Raw genomic sequence first — 15,539 nt, forward strand, 5'->3', positions numbered from 1 at the left:
ATGCTGCTGGCCTAGGCCTTGGCATGGCATGCTGCTGGCTTTGGCTGGGCTGCCTTGGCCGTGGCATGGCATGCTGCTGGCCTAGGCCTTGGCATGGCATGCTGCTGGCTTTGGCTGGCCTGCCTTGGCCGTGGCATGGCATGCTGCTGGCCTTGGCCTTGGCATGGCATGCTGCTGGCTTTGGCTGGGCTGCCTTGGCCGTGGCATGGCATGCTGCTGGCCTTGGCCTTGGCATGGCATGCTGCTGGCTTTGGCTGGGCTGCCTTGGCCGTGGCATGGCATGCTGCTGGCCTAGGCCTTGGCATGGCATGCTGCTGGCTTTGGCTGGGCTGCCTTGGCCGTGGCATGGCATGCTGCTGGCCTTGGCCTTGGCATGGCATGCTGCTGGCTTTGGCTGGCCTGCCTTGGCCGTGGCATGGCATGCTGCTGGCCTAGGCCTTGGCATGGCATGCTGCTGGCTTTGGCTGGGCTGCCTTGGCCGTGGCATGGCATGCTGCTGGCCTTGGCCTTGGCATGACATGCTGCTGGCTTTGGCTGGGCTGCCTTGGCCGTGGCATGGCATGCTGCTGGCCTTGGCCTTGGCATGGCATGCTGCTGGCTTTGGCTGGGCTGCCTTGGCCGTGGCATGGCATGCTGCTGGCCTTGGCCTTGGCATGGCATGCTGCTGGCTTTGGCTGGGCTGCCTTGGCCGTGGCATGGCATGCTGCTGGCCTTGGCCTTGGCATGGCATGCTGCTGGCTTTGGCTGGGCTGCCTTGGCCGTGGCATGGCATGCTGGTGGCCTAGGCCTTGGCATGGCATGCTGTTGGCTTTGGCTGGCCTGCCTTGGCCGTGGCATGGCATGCTGCTGGCCTAGGCCTTGGCATGGCATGCTGCTGGCTTTGGCTGGGCTGCCTTGGCCGTGGCATGGCATGCTGCTGGCTTTGGCTGGGCTGCCTTGGCCGTGGCATGGCATGCTGCTGGCCTTGGCCTTGGCATGGCATGCTGCTGGCTTTGGCTGGGCTGCCTTGGCCGTGGCATGGCATGCTGCTGGCCTAGGCCTTGGCGTGGCATGCTGCTGGCTTTGGCTGGGCTGCCTTGGCCGTGGCATGGCATGCTGGTGGCCTAGGCCTTGGCCTGGCATGCTGCTGGCTTTGGCTGGGCTGCCTTGGCCGTGGCATGGCATGCTGCTGGCCTTGGCCTTGGCATGGCATGCTGCTGGCTTTGGCTGGGCTGCCTTGGCCGTGGCATGGCATGCTGCTGGCCTAGGCCTTGGCATGGCATGCTGCTGGCTTTGGCTGGGCTGCCTTGGCCGTGGCATGGCATGCTGCTGGCCTAGGCCTTGGCATGGCATGCTGCTGGCTTTGGCTGGCCTGCCTTGGCCGTGGCATGGCATGCTGCTGGCCTTGGCCTTGGCATGGCATGCTGCTGGCTTTGGCTGGGCTGCCTTGGCCGTGGCATGGCATGCTGCTGGCCTTGGCCTTGGCATGGCATGCTGCTGGCTTTGGCTGGGCTGCCTTGGCCGTGGCATGGCATGCTGCTGGCCTAGGCCTTGGCATGGCATGCTGCTGGCTTTGGCTGGGCTGCCTTGGCCGTGGCATGGCATGCTGCTGGCCTTGGCCTTGGCATGGCATGCTGCTGGCTTTGGCTGGCCTGCCTTGGCCGTGGCATGGCATGCTGCTGGCCTAGGCCTTGGCATGGCATGCTGCTGGCTTTGGCTGGCCTGCCTTGGCCGTGGCATGGCATGCTGCTGGCCTTGGCCTTGGCATGTCATGCTGCTGGCTTTGGCTGGGCTGCCTTGGCCGTGGCATGGCATGCTGCTGGCCTTGGCCTTGGCATGGCATGCTGCTGGCTTTGGCTGGGCTGCCTTGGCCGTGGCATGGCATGCTGCTGGCCTTGGCCTTGGCATGGCATGCTGCTGGCTTTGGCTGGGCTGCCTTGGCCGTGGCATGGCATGCTGGTGGCCTAGGCCTTGGCATGGCATGCTGCTGGCTTTGGCTGGCCTGCCTTGGCCGTGGCATGGCATGCTGCTGGCCTAGGCCTTGGCATGGCATGCTGCTGGCTTTGGCTGGCCTGCCTTGGCCGTGGCATGGCATGCTGCTGGCCTAGGCCTTGGCATGGCATGCTGCTGGCTTTGGCTGGGCTGCCTTGGCCGTGGCATGGCATGCTGGTGGCCTAGGCTTTGGCATGGCATGCTGCTGGCTTTGGCTGGCCTGCCTTGGCCGTGGCATGGCATGCTGCTGGCCTAGGCCTTGGCATGGCATGCTGCTGGCTTTGGCTGGCCTGCCTTGGCCGTGGCATGGCATGCTGCTGGCCTAGGCTTTGGCATGGCATGCTGCTGGCTTTGGCTGGCCTGCCTTGGCCGTGGCATGGCATGCTGCTGGCCTAGGCCTTGGCATGGCTTGCTGCTGGCTTTGGCTGGCCTGCCTTGGCCGTGGCATGGCATGCTGCTGGCCTAGGCCTTGGCATGGCATGCTGCTGGCTTTGGCTGGGCTGCCTTGGCCGTGGCATGGCATGCTGCTGGCCTTGGCCTTGGCATGGCATGCTGCTGGCTTTGGCTGGCCTGCCTTGGCCGTGGCATGGCATGCTGCTGGCCTTGGCCTTGGCATGGCATGCTGCTGGCTTTGGCTGGGCTGCCTTGGCCGTGGCATGGCATGCTGCTGGCCTTGGCCGTGGCATGGCATGCTGCTGGCCTTGGCCTTGGCATGGCATGCTGCTGGCTTTGGCTGGGCTGCCTTGGCCGTGGCATGGCATGCTGCTGGCCTTGGCCTTGGCATGGCATGCTGCTGGCTTTGGCTGGGCTGCCTTGGCCGTGGCATGGCATGCTGGTGGCCTAGGCCTTGGCATGGCATGCTGCTGGCTTTGGCTGGCCTGCCTTGGCCGTGGCATGGCATGCTGCTGGCCTAGGCCTTGGCATGGCATGCTGCTGGCTTTGGCTGGGCTGCCTTGGCCGTGGCATGGCATGCTGCTGGCCTTGGCCTTGGCATGGCATGCTGCTGGCTTTGGCTGGGCTGCCTTGGCCGTGGCATGGCATGCTGCTGGCCTTGGCCTTGGCCTGGCATGCTGCTGGCTTTGGCTGGGCTGCCTTGGCCGTGGCATGGCATGCTGCTGGCCTTGGCGTTGGCATGGCATGCTGCTGGCTTTGGCTGGGCTGCCTTGGCCGTGGCATGGCATGCTGCTGGCCTAGGCCTTGGCATGGCATGCTGCTGGCTTTGGCTGGGCTGCCTTGGCCGTGGCATGGCATGCTGCTGGCCTAGGCCTTGGCATGGCATGCTGCTGGCTTTGGCTGGCCTGCCTTGGCCGTGGCATGGCATGCTGCTAGCCTTGGCCTTGGCATGGCATGCTGCTGGCTTTGGCTGGGCTGCCTTGGCCGTGGCATGGCATGCTGCTGGCCTTGGCCTTGGCATGGCATGCTGCTGGCTTTGGCTGGGCTGCCTTGGCCGTGGCATGGCATGCTGCTGGCCTAGGCCTTGGCATGGCATGCTGCTGGCTTTGGCTGGGCTGCCTTGGCCGTGGCATGGCATGCTGCTGGCCTTGGCCTTGGCATGGCATGCTGCTGGCTTTGGCTGGCCTGCCTTGGCCGTGGCATGGCATGCTGCTGGCCTAGGCCTTGGCATGGCATGCTGCTGGCTTTGGCTGGCCTGCCTTGGCCGTGGCATGGCATGCTGCTGGCCTAGGCCTTGGCATGGCATGCTGCTGGCTTTGGCTGGGCTGCCTTGGCCGTGGCATGGCATGCTGCTGGCCTTGGCCTTGGCATGGCATGCTGCTGGCTTTGGCTGGGCTGCCTTGGCGGTGGCATGGCATGCTGCTGGCCTTGGCCTTGGCATGGCATGCTGCTGGCTTTGGCTGGCCTGCCTTGGCCGTGGCATGGCATGCTGCTGGCCTAGGCCTTGGCATGGCATGCTGCTGGCTTTGGCTGGCCTGCCTTGGCCGTGGCATGGCATGCTGCTGGCCTAGGCCTTGGCATGTCATGCTGCTGGCTTTGGCTGGGCTGCCTTGGCCGTGGCATGGCATGCTGCTGGCCTTGGCCTTGGCATGGCATGCTGCTGGCTTTGGCTGGGCTGCCTTGGCCGTGGCATGGCATGCTGCTGGCCTTGGCCTTGGCATGGCATGCTGCTGGCTTTGGCTGGGCTGCATTGGCCGTGGCATGGCATGCTGGTGGCCTAGGCCTTGGCATGGCATGCTGCTGGCTTTGGCTGGCCTGCCTTGGCCGTGGCATGGCATGCTGCTGGCCTAGGCCTTGGCATGGCATGCTGCTGGCTTTGGCTGGCCTGCCTTGGCCGTGGCATGGCATGCTGCTGGCCTAGGCCTTGGCATGGCATGCTGCTGGCTTTGGCTGGGCTGCCTTGGCCGTGGCATGGCATGCTGGTGGCCTAGGCCTTGGCATGGCATGCTGCTGGCTTTGGCTGGCCTGCCTTGGCCGTGGCATGGCATGCTGCTGGCCTAGGCCTTGGCATGGCATCCTGCTGGCTTTGGCTGGGCTGCCTTGGCCGTGGCATGGCATGCTGCTGGCCTTGGCCTTGGCATGGCATGCTGCTGGCTTTGGCTGGCCTGCCTTGGCCGTGGCATGGCATGCTGCTGGCCTTGGCCTTGGCATGGCATGCTGCTGGCTTTGGCTGGGCTGCCTTGGCCGTGGCATGGCATGCTGCTGGCTTTGGCTGGGCTGCCTTGGCCGTGGCATGGCATGCTGGTGGCCTAGGCCTTGGCATGGCATGCTGCTGGCTTTGGCTGGCCTGCCTTGGCCGTGGCATGGCATGCTGCTGGCCTAGGCCTTGGCATGTCATGCTGCTGGCTTTGGCTGGGCTGCCTTGGCCGTGGCATGGCATGCTGCTGGCCTTGGCCTTGGCATGGCATGCTGCTGGCTTTGGCTGGGCTGCCTTGGCCGTGGCATGGCATGCTGCTGGCCTTGGCCTTGGCATGGCATGCTGCTGGCTTTGGCTGGGCTGCCTTGGCCGTGGCATGGCATGCTGCTGGCCTAGGCCTTGGCATGGCATGCTGCTGGCTTTGGCTGGGCTGCCTTGGCCGTGGCATGGCATGCTGGTGGCCTAGGCCTTGGCATGGCATGCTGCTGGCTTTGGCTGGGCTGCCTTGGCCGTGGCATGGCATGCTGCTGGCCTTGGCCTTGGCATGGCATGCTGCTGGCTTTGGCTGGGCTGCCTTGGCCGTGGCATGGCATGCTGCTGGCCTAGGCCTTGGCATGGCATGCTGCTGGCTTTGGCTGGGCTGCCTTGGCCGTGGCATGGCATGCTGCTGGCCTTGGCCTTGGCATGGCATGATGCTGGCTTTGGCTGGGCTGCCTTGGCCGTGGCATGGCATGCTGCTGGCCTAGGCCTTGGCATGGCATGCTGCTGGCTTTGGCTGGGCTGCCTTGGCCGTGGCATGGCATGCTGCTGGCCTTGGCCTTGGCATGGCATGCTGCTGGCTTTGGCTGGGCTGCCTTGGCCGTGGCATGGCATGCTGCTGGCCTTGGCCGTGGCATGGCATGCTGCTGGCTTTGGCTGGGCTGCCTTGGCCGTGGCATGGCATGCTGGTGGCCTAGGCCTTGGCATGGCATGCTGCTGGCTTTGGCTGGCCTGCCTTGGCCGTGGCATGGCATGCTGCTGGCCTAGGCCTTGGCATGTCATGCTGCTGGCTTTGGCTGGGCTGCCTTGGCCGTGGCATGGCATGCTGCTGGCCTTGGCCTTGGCATGGCATGCTGCTGGCTTTGGCTGGGCTGCCTTGGCCGTGGCATGGCATGCTGCTGGCCTTGGCCTTGGCATGGCATGCTGCTGGCTTTGGCTGGGCTGCCTTGGCCGTGGCATGGCATGCTGCTGGCCTAGGCCTTGGCATGGCATGCTGCTGGCTTTGGCTGGGCTGCCTTGGCCGTGGCATGGCATGCTGGTGGCCTAGGCCTTGGCATGGCATGCTGCTGGCTTTGGCTGGGCTGCCTTGGCCGTGGCATGGCATGCTGCTGGCCTTGGCCTTGGCATGGCATGCTGCTGGCTTTGGCTGGGCTGCCTTGGCCGTGGCATGGCATGCTGCTGGCCTAGGCCTTGGCATGGCATGCTGCTGGCTTTGGCTGGGCTGCCTTGGCCGTGGCATGGCATGCTGCTGGCCTTGGCCTTGGCATGGCATGATGCTGGCTTTGGCTGGGCTGCCTTCGCCGTGGCATGCCATGCTGCTGGCCTAGGCCTTGGCATGGCATGCTGCTGGCTTTGGCTGGGCTGCCTTGGCCGTGGCATGGCATGCTGCTGGCCTTGGCCTTGGCATGGCATGCTGCTGGCTTTGGCTGGGCTGCCTTGGCCGTGGCATGGCATGCTGCTGGCCTAGGCCTTGGCATGGCATGCTGCTGGCTTTGGCTGGGCTGCCTTGGCCGTGGCATGGCATGCTGGTGGCCTAGGCCTTGGCATGGCATGCTGCTGGCTTTGGCTGGCCTGCCTTGGCCGTGGCATGGCATGCTGCTGGCCTTGGCCTTGGCATGGCATGCTGCTGGCTTTGGTTGGCCTGCCTTGGCCGTGGCATGGCATGCTGCTGGCTTTGGCTGGGCTGCCTTGGCCGTGGCATGGCATGCTGCTGGCCTTGGCATGGCATGCTGCTGGCATTGGCTGGGCTGCCTTGGCCGTGGCATGGCATGCTGCTGGCCTAGGCCTTGGCATGGCATGCTGCTGGCTTTGGCTGGGCTGCCTTGGCCGTGGCATGGCATGCTGGTGGCCTAGGCCTTGGCATGGCATGCTGCTGGCTTTGGCTGGCCTGCCTTGGCCGTGGCATGGCATGCTGCTGGCCTTGGCCTTGGCATGGCATGCTGCTGGCTTTGGTTGGCCTGCCTTGGCCGTGGCATGGCATGCTGCTGGCTTTGGCTGGGCTGCCTTGGCCGTGGCATGGCATGCTGCTGGCCTTGGCATGGCATGCTGCTGGCTTTGGCTGGGCTGCCTTCGCCGTGGCATGCCATGTTGCTGGCCTTGGCCTTGGGGCTTGGCTGCCTTGGCTGCGGTTCTTATCACTAGACGTGCGTTGCGTGCGAAGGCGTGCAAAGGCGTGCGCGACCATGCGCGCAACACGCGCACCGTGGTCAAAAGACCACGCGCGCGGTATTCGCACAGGCCACGCTGCCCACGCCGGTGGCATGCCAGGCCAGGCTGCCCTGGCCGGCCGCAAGCCAGGCCGCCCAGGCCGTGCGCATGCCATGCCGTGCTGCCCAGGCCGGCTGCATGCCAGGCCGCCCAGGCCGTGCGCATGCCATGCCGTGCTGCCCACGCCGCGGGCATGCCAGGCCAGCTGCATGCCAGGCCGCCCAGGCCGTGCGCAAGCCATGCCGTGCTGCCCACGCCGCGGGCATGCCAGGCCGTGCGCAAGCCATGCCGTGCTGCCCATGCCGCGCGCATGCCAGGCCGCCCACGCCCGCGCGCATGCCACGCCATGCTGCCCAAGGCCGCGCCCAGGCCGCGCCCAGGCCGCCCAAGGCCGCGCCCAGGCCGCGCAAGGCCGCCCAAGGCCGCCCAAGGCCGCGGTCCAGGCCGCCCAAGGCCGCGGCCGAGCCGCCCCAGGCCGCAGCCCAGGCCGCGGTCGAGCCGCAGTGCATGTAACCCAAGGCCGCAGCCCAGGCCGCGCCCAACATGGGGCGTACCTGCCACTGCCTTGCCCTGGGCAAGGGAGGTGCCCCCCCCTTATAATAGCCTGTTAAGCCCTTTTCAATCTGGCAGGAGGAAACATCAAGCATGTTCGAGGAGTCATAATGGGGTTTTTTTAAAAAGTAATGGTTTTTTGCCAAAACTTTCAACATGAAAGTTGTAGGAAATAATTTAATACACCATAAAAAAAATTAAAAAAAATATTTTTTTACAGAAAATATTTTATTTTAATTTATTTCGATATTAATACTTAAAAAATAATAAAAATTAATAAAAATGGTCAAAAAATTATGGAAAAATTCCCATAATTAAAGGATGATTCACTAGTAATTATAGAAATTATTAAATTATTTTTTTCATTTTTTTTATTTTATTTTGATTTTTTTATGCCAAATAAGGGCTTTAAAAATTCGAAAAGCTCCAGAAAAATTGCAAAAAAATAGGGAATGACATTTAAAATTGATTGTAGTGCATTTTTAATTGTGTTGCACGGTTTGGGTAAGATTATAAAAGAATCATGTTCAAAAAGATCGATCGAGGCGGTGGCACGCCATGGCCTTGGCCTTGGCCTTGGCCTTGGCCTTGGCCTTGGCCATGCCTTGCACAGGGACTTGGCCTTGCCCACTGCCTTGGCCTTGGCTTTGGCCTTGGCCTTGGCATGGCATGGCATGCTCGCCGAGGCCGTGGCATGCCTTGCTGCTAGCCAAGGCCGTGGCGTGGCATGCTCGCCCAGCCCGTGGCATGCCGTGCTCGCCCAGCCCGTGGCACGCCATGTTGGCCCAAGGCATTGGCATGGCATGCCGGCCAAGGCATGCTGGCCAACGCTGCACAAGGCGGTGCCATGGCATGGCATGCTGACCAAGACCGTGCCATGGCATGCTGGGCGAGGCCGGGGCATGGCATGCTGGCCGAGGCCGTGGCTTGCCATGCCGCCACGGCCGTGGCATGCCGGGCAACGGACCGGCATGGCCCAGCCCGTGGCACGCCATGTTGGCCCAAGGCATTGGCATGGCATGCCGGCCAAGGCATGCTGGCCAACGCTGCGGCACGGCGTGCTGGACAAGGCGGTGCCATGGCATGGCATGCTGACCAAGACAGTGCCATGGCATGCTGGCCGAGGCCGTGGCATGGCATGCTGGCCGAGGCCGTGGCATGGCATGCTGGGCAGCGCGGTGGCAAGGCATGGGGGCCGAGGCCGTGGCATGGCATGTTGGGCAACGCCGTGGCAAGACATGCGGGCCGAGGCCGTGGCATGGCATGCGGGCCGAGGCCGTCCGTGGCATGGCATGCGGGCCGAGGCCGTGGCACGACATGTTGGCCAAGGCTAAGGCATGGCACGCCGGGCAACGCGGTGGCACGGCATGCTGGGCAACGCGGTGGCAAGGCATGCGGGCCGAGGCCGTGGCATGGCATGTTGGGCAACGCCGTAGCAAGGCATGCGGGCCGAGGCCGTGGCATGTCATGCGAGCCGAGGCCGTGGCATGGCATGCGGGCCGAGGCCGTGGCATGGCAAGTTGGGCGACGTCGTGGCAAGGCATGCGGGCCGAGGCCGTGGCATGTCACGCGGGCCGAGGCCGTGGCATGGCATGCGGGCAGAGGCCGTGGCATGGCATGTTGGGCGACGCCGTCGCAAGGCATGCGGGCCGAGGCCGTGGCATGGCATGTTGGGCGACGCCGTAGCAAGGCATGCGGTCCGAGGCCGTGGCATGTCATGCGGGCCGAGGCCGTGGCATGGCATGCGGGCCGAGGCTGTGGCATGGCATGTTGGGCGACGCCGTAGCAAGGCATGCGGGCCGAGGCCGTGCCGTGGCATGCGGGCCGAGGCCGTGGCATGGCATGCGGGCCGAGGCCGTGGCATGGCATGTTGGGCGACGCCGTAGCAAGGCATGCGGTCCGAGGCCGTGGCCTGTCATGCGGGCCGAGGCCGTGGCATGGCATGGCATGCGGGCCGATGCCGTGGCATGGCATGCGGGCCGAGGCCGTGGCATGGCATGCGGGCCGAGGCCGTGGCATGGCATGTTGGGCGACGCCGTAGCAAGGCATGCGGGCCGAGGCCGTGGCATGTCATGCGCGCCGAGGCCGTGGCATGGCATGCGGGCCGAGGCCGTGGCATGGCAAGTTGGGCGACGTCGTGGCAAGGCATGCGGGCCGAGGCCGTGGCATGGCATGCGGGCCGAGGCCGTGGCAAGGCATGTTGGGCGACGCCGTAGCAAGGCATGCGGGCCGAGGCCGTGGCATGTCATGCGGGCCGAGGCCGTGGCATGGCATGCGGGCCGAGGCCGTGGCATGGCATGTTGGGCGACGCCGTAGCAAGGCATGCGGTCCGAGGCCGTGGCATGTCATGCGGGCCGAGGCCGTGGCATGGCATGCGGGCCGAGGCCGTGGCATGGCATGTTGGGCGACGCCGTAGCAAGGCATGCGGGCCGAGGCCGTGGCATGTCATGCGCGCCGAGGCCGTGGCATGGCATGCGGGCCGAGGCCGTGGCATGGCAAGTTGGGCGACGTCGTGGCAAGGCATGCGGGCCGAGGCCGTGGCATGGCATGCGGGCCGAGGCCGTGGCAAGGCATGTTGGGCGACGCCGTAGCAAGGCATGCGGGCCGAGGCCGTGGCATGGCATGCGGGCCGAGGCCGTGGCATGGCATGCGGGCCGAGGCCGTGGCATGGCATGTTGGGCGACGCCGTAGCAAGGCATGCGGTCCGAGGCCGTGGCATGTCATGCGGGCCGAGGCCGTGGCATGGCATGCGGGCCGAGGCCGTGGCATGGCATGTTGGGCGACGCCGTAGCAAGGCATGCGGGCCGAGGCCGTGGCATGTCATGCGGGCCGAGGCCGTGGCATGGCATGCGGGCCGAGGCTGTGGCATGGCATGTTGGGCGACGCCGTAGCAAGGCATGCGGGCCGAGGCCGTGCCGTGGCATGCGGGCCGAGGCCGTGGCATGGCATGCGGGCCGAGGCCGTGGCATGGCATGTTGGGCGACGCCGTAGCAAGGCATGCGGTCCGAGGCCGTGGCCTGTCATGCGGGCCGAGGCCGTGGCATGGCATGGCATGCGGGCCGATGCCGTGGCATGGCATGCGGGCCGAGGCCGTGGCATGGCATGCGGGCCGAGGCCGTGGCATGGCATGTTGGGCGACGCCGTAGCAAGGCATGCGGGCCGAGGCCGTGGCATGTCATGCGCGCCGAGGCCGTGGCATGGCATGCGGGCCGAGGCCGTGGCATGGCAAGTTGGGCGACGTCGTGGCAAGGCATGCGGGCCGAGGCCGTGGCATGGCATGCGGGCCGAGGCCGTGGCAAGGCATGTTGGGCGACGCCGTAGCAAGGCATGCGGGCCGAGGCCGTGGCATGTCATGCGGGCCGAGGCCGTGGCATGGCATGCGGGCCGAGGCCGTGGCATGGCATGTTGGGCGACGCCGTAGCAAGGCATGCGGTCCGAGGCCGTGGCATGTCATGCGGGCCGAGGCCGTGGCATGGCATGCGGGCCGAGGCCGTGGCATGGCATGTTGGGCGACGCCGTAGCAAGGCATGCGGGCCGAGGCCGTGGCATGTCATGCGCGCCGAGGCCGTGGCATGGCATGCGGGCCGAGGCCGTGGCATGGCAAGTTGGGCGACGTCGTGGCAAGGCATGCGGGCCGAGGCCGTGGCATGGCATGCGGGCCGAGGCCGTGGCAAGGCATGTTGGGCGACGCCGTAGCAAGGCATGCGGGCCGAGGCCGTGGCATGTCATGCGGGCCGAGGCCGTGGCATGGCATGCGGGCCGAGGCCGTGGCATGGCATGCGGGCCGAGGCCGTGGCATGGCATGTTGGGCGACGCCGTAGCAAGGCATGCGGTCCGAGGCCGTGGCATGTCATGCGGGCCGAGGCCGTGGCATGGCATGCGGGCCGAGGCCGTGGCATGGCATGTTGGGCGACGCCGTAGCAAGGCATGCGGGCCGAGGCCGTGCCGTGGCATGCGGGCCGAGGCCGTGGCATGGCATGTTGGGCGACGCCGTAGCAAGGCATGCGGTCCGAGGCCGTGGCATGTCATGCGGGCCGAGGCCGTGGCATGGCATGCGGGCCGAGGCCGTGGCATGGCATGTTGGGCGACGCCGTAGCAAGGCATGCGGGCCGAGGCCGTGGCATGTCATGCGGGCCGAGGCCGTGGCATGGCATGCGGGCCGAGGCCGTGGCATGGCAAGTTGGGCGACGTCGTGGCAAGGCATGCGGGCCGAGGCCGTGGCATGTCATGCGGGCCGAGGCCGTGGCATGGCATGCGGGCCGAGGCCGTGGCAAGGCATGTTGGGCGACGCCGTAGCAAGGCATGCGGGCCGAGGCCGTGGCATGTCATGCGGGCCGAGGCCGTGGCACGTCATGCGGGCCGAGGCCGTGGCATGGCATGTTTGGCAACGCCGTGGCAAGACATGCGGGCCGTGGCATGGCATGGCATGCGGGCCGAGGCCGTGGCTCGACATGTTGGCCAAGGCTAAGGCATAGCACGCCGGGCAACGCGGTGGCATGGCATGCTGGGCAACGCGGTGGCAAGGCATGCGGGCCGAGGCCGTGGCATGGCATGTTGGGCAACGCCGTAGCAAGGCATGCGGGCCGAGGCCGTGCCATGGCATGCGGGCCGTGGCCGTGGCATGGCATGTTGGGCGACGCCGTCGCAAGGCATGCGGGCCGAGGCCGTGGCATGGCATGCGGGCCGAGGCCGTGGCAAGGCATGCGGGCCGAGGCCGTGGCATGGCATGCGGGCCGAGGCCGTGGCAAGTCATGTTGGGCGACGCCGTAGCAAGGCATGCGGGCCGAGGCCGTGGCTCGACATGTTGGCCAAGGCTAAGGCGAGGCACGCCGGGCAACGCGGTGGCATGGCATGCTGGGCAACGCGGGGGCAAGGCAAGCGGGCCGAGGCCGTGGCATGGCATGTTGGGCAACGCCGTTGCAAGGCATGCGGGCCGAGGCCGTGGCATGTCATGCGGGCCGTGGCCGTGGCATGGCATGGCATGCGGGCCGAGGCCGTGGCATGGCATGTTGGGCAACGCCGTGGAAAGGCATGCGGGCCGAGGCCGTGGCATGGCATGATGGCCGAGGCCGTGGCATGCCATGCTGGCCAAGGCTAAGGCATGGCATGCCGGGCAACGCGGTGGCATGGCATGCTGGGCAACGCCGTGGCAAGGCATGCGGGCCGAGGCCGTGGCATGGCATGTTGGGCGACGCCGTAGCAAGGCATGCGGTCCGAGGCCGTGGCATGTCATGCGGGCCGAGGCCGTGGCATGGCATGCGGGCCGAGGCTGTGGCATGGCATGTTGGGCGACGCCGTAGCAAGGCATGCGGGCCGAGGCCGTGCCGTGGCATGCGGGCCGAGGCCGTGGCATGGCATGCGGGCCGAGGCCGTGGCATGGCATGTTGGGCGACGCCGTAGCAAGGCATGCGGTCCGAGGCCGTGGCCTGTCATGCGGGCCGAGGCCGTGGCATGGCATGGCATGCGGGCCGATGCCGTGGCATGGCATGCGGGCCGAGGCCGTGGCATGGCATGCGGGCCGAGGCCGTGGCATGGCATGTTGGGCGACGCCGTAGCAAGGCATGCGGGCCGAGGCCGTGGCATGTCATGCGCGCCGAGGCCGTGGCATGGCATGCGGGCCGAGGCCGTGGCATGGCAAGTTGGGCGACGTCGTGGCAAGGCATGCGGGCCGAGGCCGTGGCATGGCATGCGGGCCGAGGCCGTGGCAAGGCATGTTGGGCGACGCCGTAGCAAGGCATGCGGGCCGAGGCCGTGGCATGTCATGCGGGCCGAGGCCGTGGCATGGCATGCGGGCCGAGGCCGTGGCATGGCATGTTGGGCGACGCCGTAGCAAGGCATGCGGTCCGAGGCCGTGGCATGTCATGCGGGCCGAGGCCGTGGCATGGCATGCGGGCCGAGGCCGTGGCATGGCATGTTGGGCGACGCCGTAGCAAGGCATGCGGGCCGAGGCCGTGGCATGTCATGCGCGCCGAGGCCGTGGCATGGCATGCGGGCCGAGGCCGTGGCATGGCAAGTTGGGCGACGTCGTGGCAAGGCATGCGGGCCGAGGCCGTGGCATGGCATGCGGGCCGAGGCCGTGGCAAGGCATGTTGGGCGACGCCGTAGCAAGGCATGCGGGCCGAGGCCGTGGCATGTCATGCGGGCCGAGGCCGTGGCATGGCATGCGGGCCGAGGCCGTGGCATGGCATGCGGGCCGAGGCCGTGGCATGGCATGTTGGGCGACGCCGTAGCAAGGCATGCGGTCCGAGGCCGTGGCATGTCATGCGGGCCGAGGCCGTGGCATGGCATGCGGGCCGAGGCCGTGGCATGGCATGTTGGGCGACGCCGTAGCAAGGCATGCGGGCCGAGGCCGTGCCGTGGCATGCGGGCCGAGGCCGTGGCATGGCATGTTGGGCGACGCCGTAGCAAGGCATGCGGTCCGAGGCCGTGGCATGTCATGCGGGCCGAGGCCGTGGCATGGCATGCGGGCCGAGGCCGTGGCATGGCATGTTGGGCGACGCCGTAGCAAGGCATGCGGGCTGAGGCCGTGGCATGTCATGCGGGCCGAGGCCGTGGCATGGCATGCGGGCCGAGGCCGTGGCATGGCAAGTTGGGCGACGTCGTGGCAAGGCATGCGGGCCGAGGCCGTGGCATGTCATGCGGGCCGAGGCCGTGGCATGGCATGCGGGCCGAGGCCGTGGCAAGGCATGTTGGGCGACGCCGTAGCAAGGCATGCGGGCCGAGGCCGTGGCATGTCATGCGGGCCGAGGCCGTGGCACGTCATGCGGGCCGAGGCCGTGGCATGGCATGTTTGGCAACGCCGTGGCAAGACATGCGGGCCGTGGCATGGCATGGCATGCGGGCCGAGGCCGTGGCTCGACATGTTGGCCAAGGCTAAGGCATGGCACGCCGGGCAACGCGGTGGCATGGCATGCTGGGCAACGCGGTGGCAAGGCATGCGGGCCGAGGCCGTGGCATGGCATGTTGGGCAACGCCGTAGCAAGGCATGCGGGCCGAGGCCGTGCCATGGCATGCGGGCCGTGGCCGTGGCATGGCATGTTGGGCGACGCCGTCGCAAGGCATGCGGGCCGAGGCCGTGGCATGGCATGTTTGGCAACGCCGTGGCAAGACATGCGGGCCGTGGCATGGCATGGCATGCGGGCCGAGGCCGTGGCATGGCATGTTGGGCAACGCCGTGGCAAGGCATGCGGGCCGAGGCCGTGGCACGGCATGCGGGCCGAGGCCGTGGCATGGCATGTTGGGCGACGCCGTAGCAAGGCATGCGGGCCGAGGCCGTGGCCGTGGCATGGCATGCGGGCCGTGGCCGTGGCATGGCATGGCATGGCATGCGGGCCGAGGCCGTGGCATGGCATGTTGGGCAACGCCGTGGCAAGGCATGCGGGCCGAGGCCGTGGCATGGCATGATGGCCGAGGCCGTGGCATGTCATGCGGGCCGAGGCCGTGGCATGGCATGCGGGCCGAGGCCGTGGCATGGCATGTTGGGCGACGCCGTAGCAAGGCATGCGGTCCGAGGCCGTGGCATGTCATGCGGGCCGAGGCCGTGGCATGGCTTGTTGGGCGACGCCGTAGCAAGGCATGCGGGCCGAGGCCGTGGCATGTCATGCGAGCCGAGGCCGTGGCATGGCATGCGGGCCGAGGCCGTGGCATGTCATGCGGGCCGAGGCCGTGGCATGGCATGCGGGCCGAGGCCGTGGCATGGCATGTTGGGCGACGCCGTAGCAAGGCATGCGGGCCGAGGCCGTGGCATGGCATGCGTGCCGAGGCCGTGTCATGGCATGTTTGGCAACGCCCTGGCAAGACATGCGGGCCGTGGCAGGGCATGGCATGCGGGCCGAGGCCGTGGCTCGACATGTTGGCCAAGGCTAAGGCATGGCACGCCGGGCAACGCGGTGGCATGGCATGCTGGGCAACGCGGTGGCAAGGCATGCGGGCCGAGGCCGTGGCATGGCATGTTGGGCAA

This window comes from Camellia sinensis, chromosome 6 (assembly GCF_055761805.1).
Source record: "Camellia sinensis isolate YWXY chromosome 6, ASM5576180v1, whole genome shotgun sequence".
In the NCBI taxonomy this organism is placed as follows: Eukaryota; Viridiplantae; Streptophyta; class Magnoliopsida; order Ericales; family Theaceae; genus Camellia; species Camellia sinensis.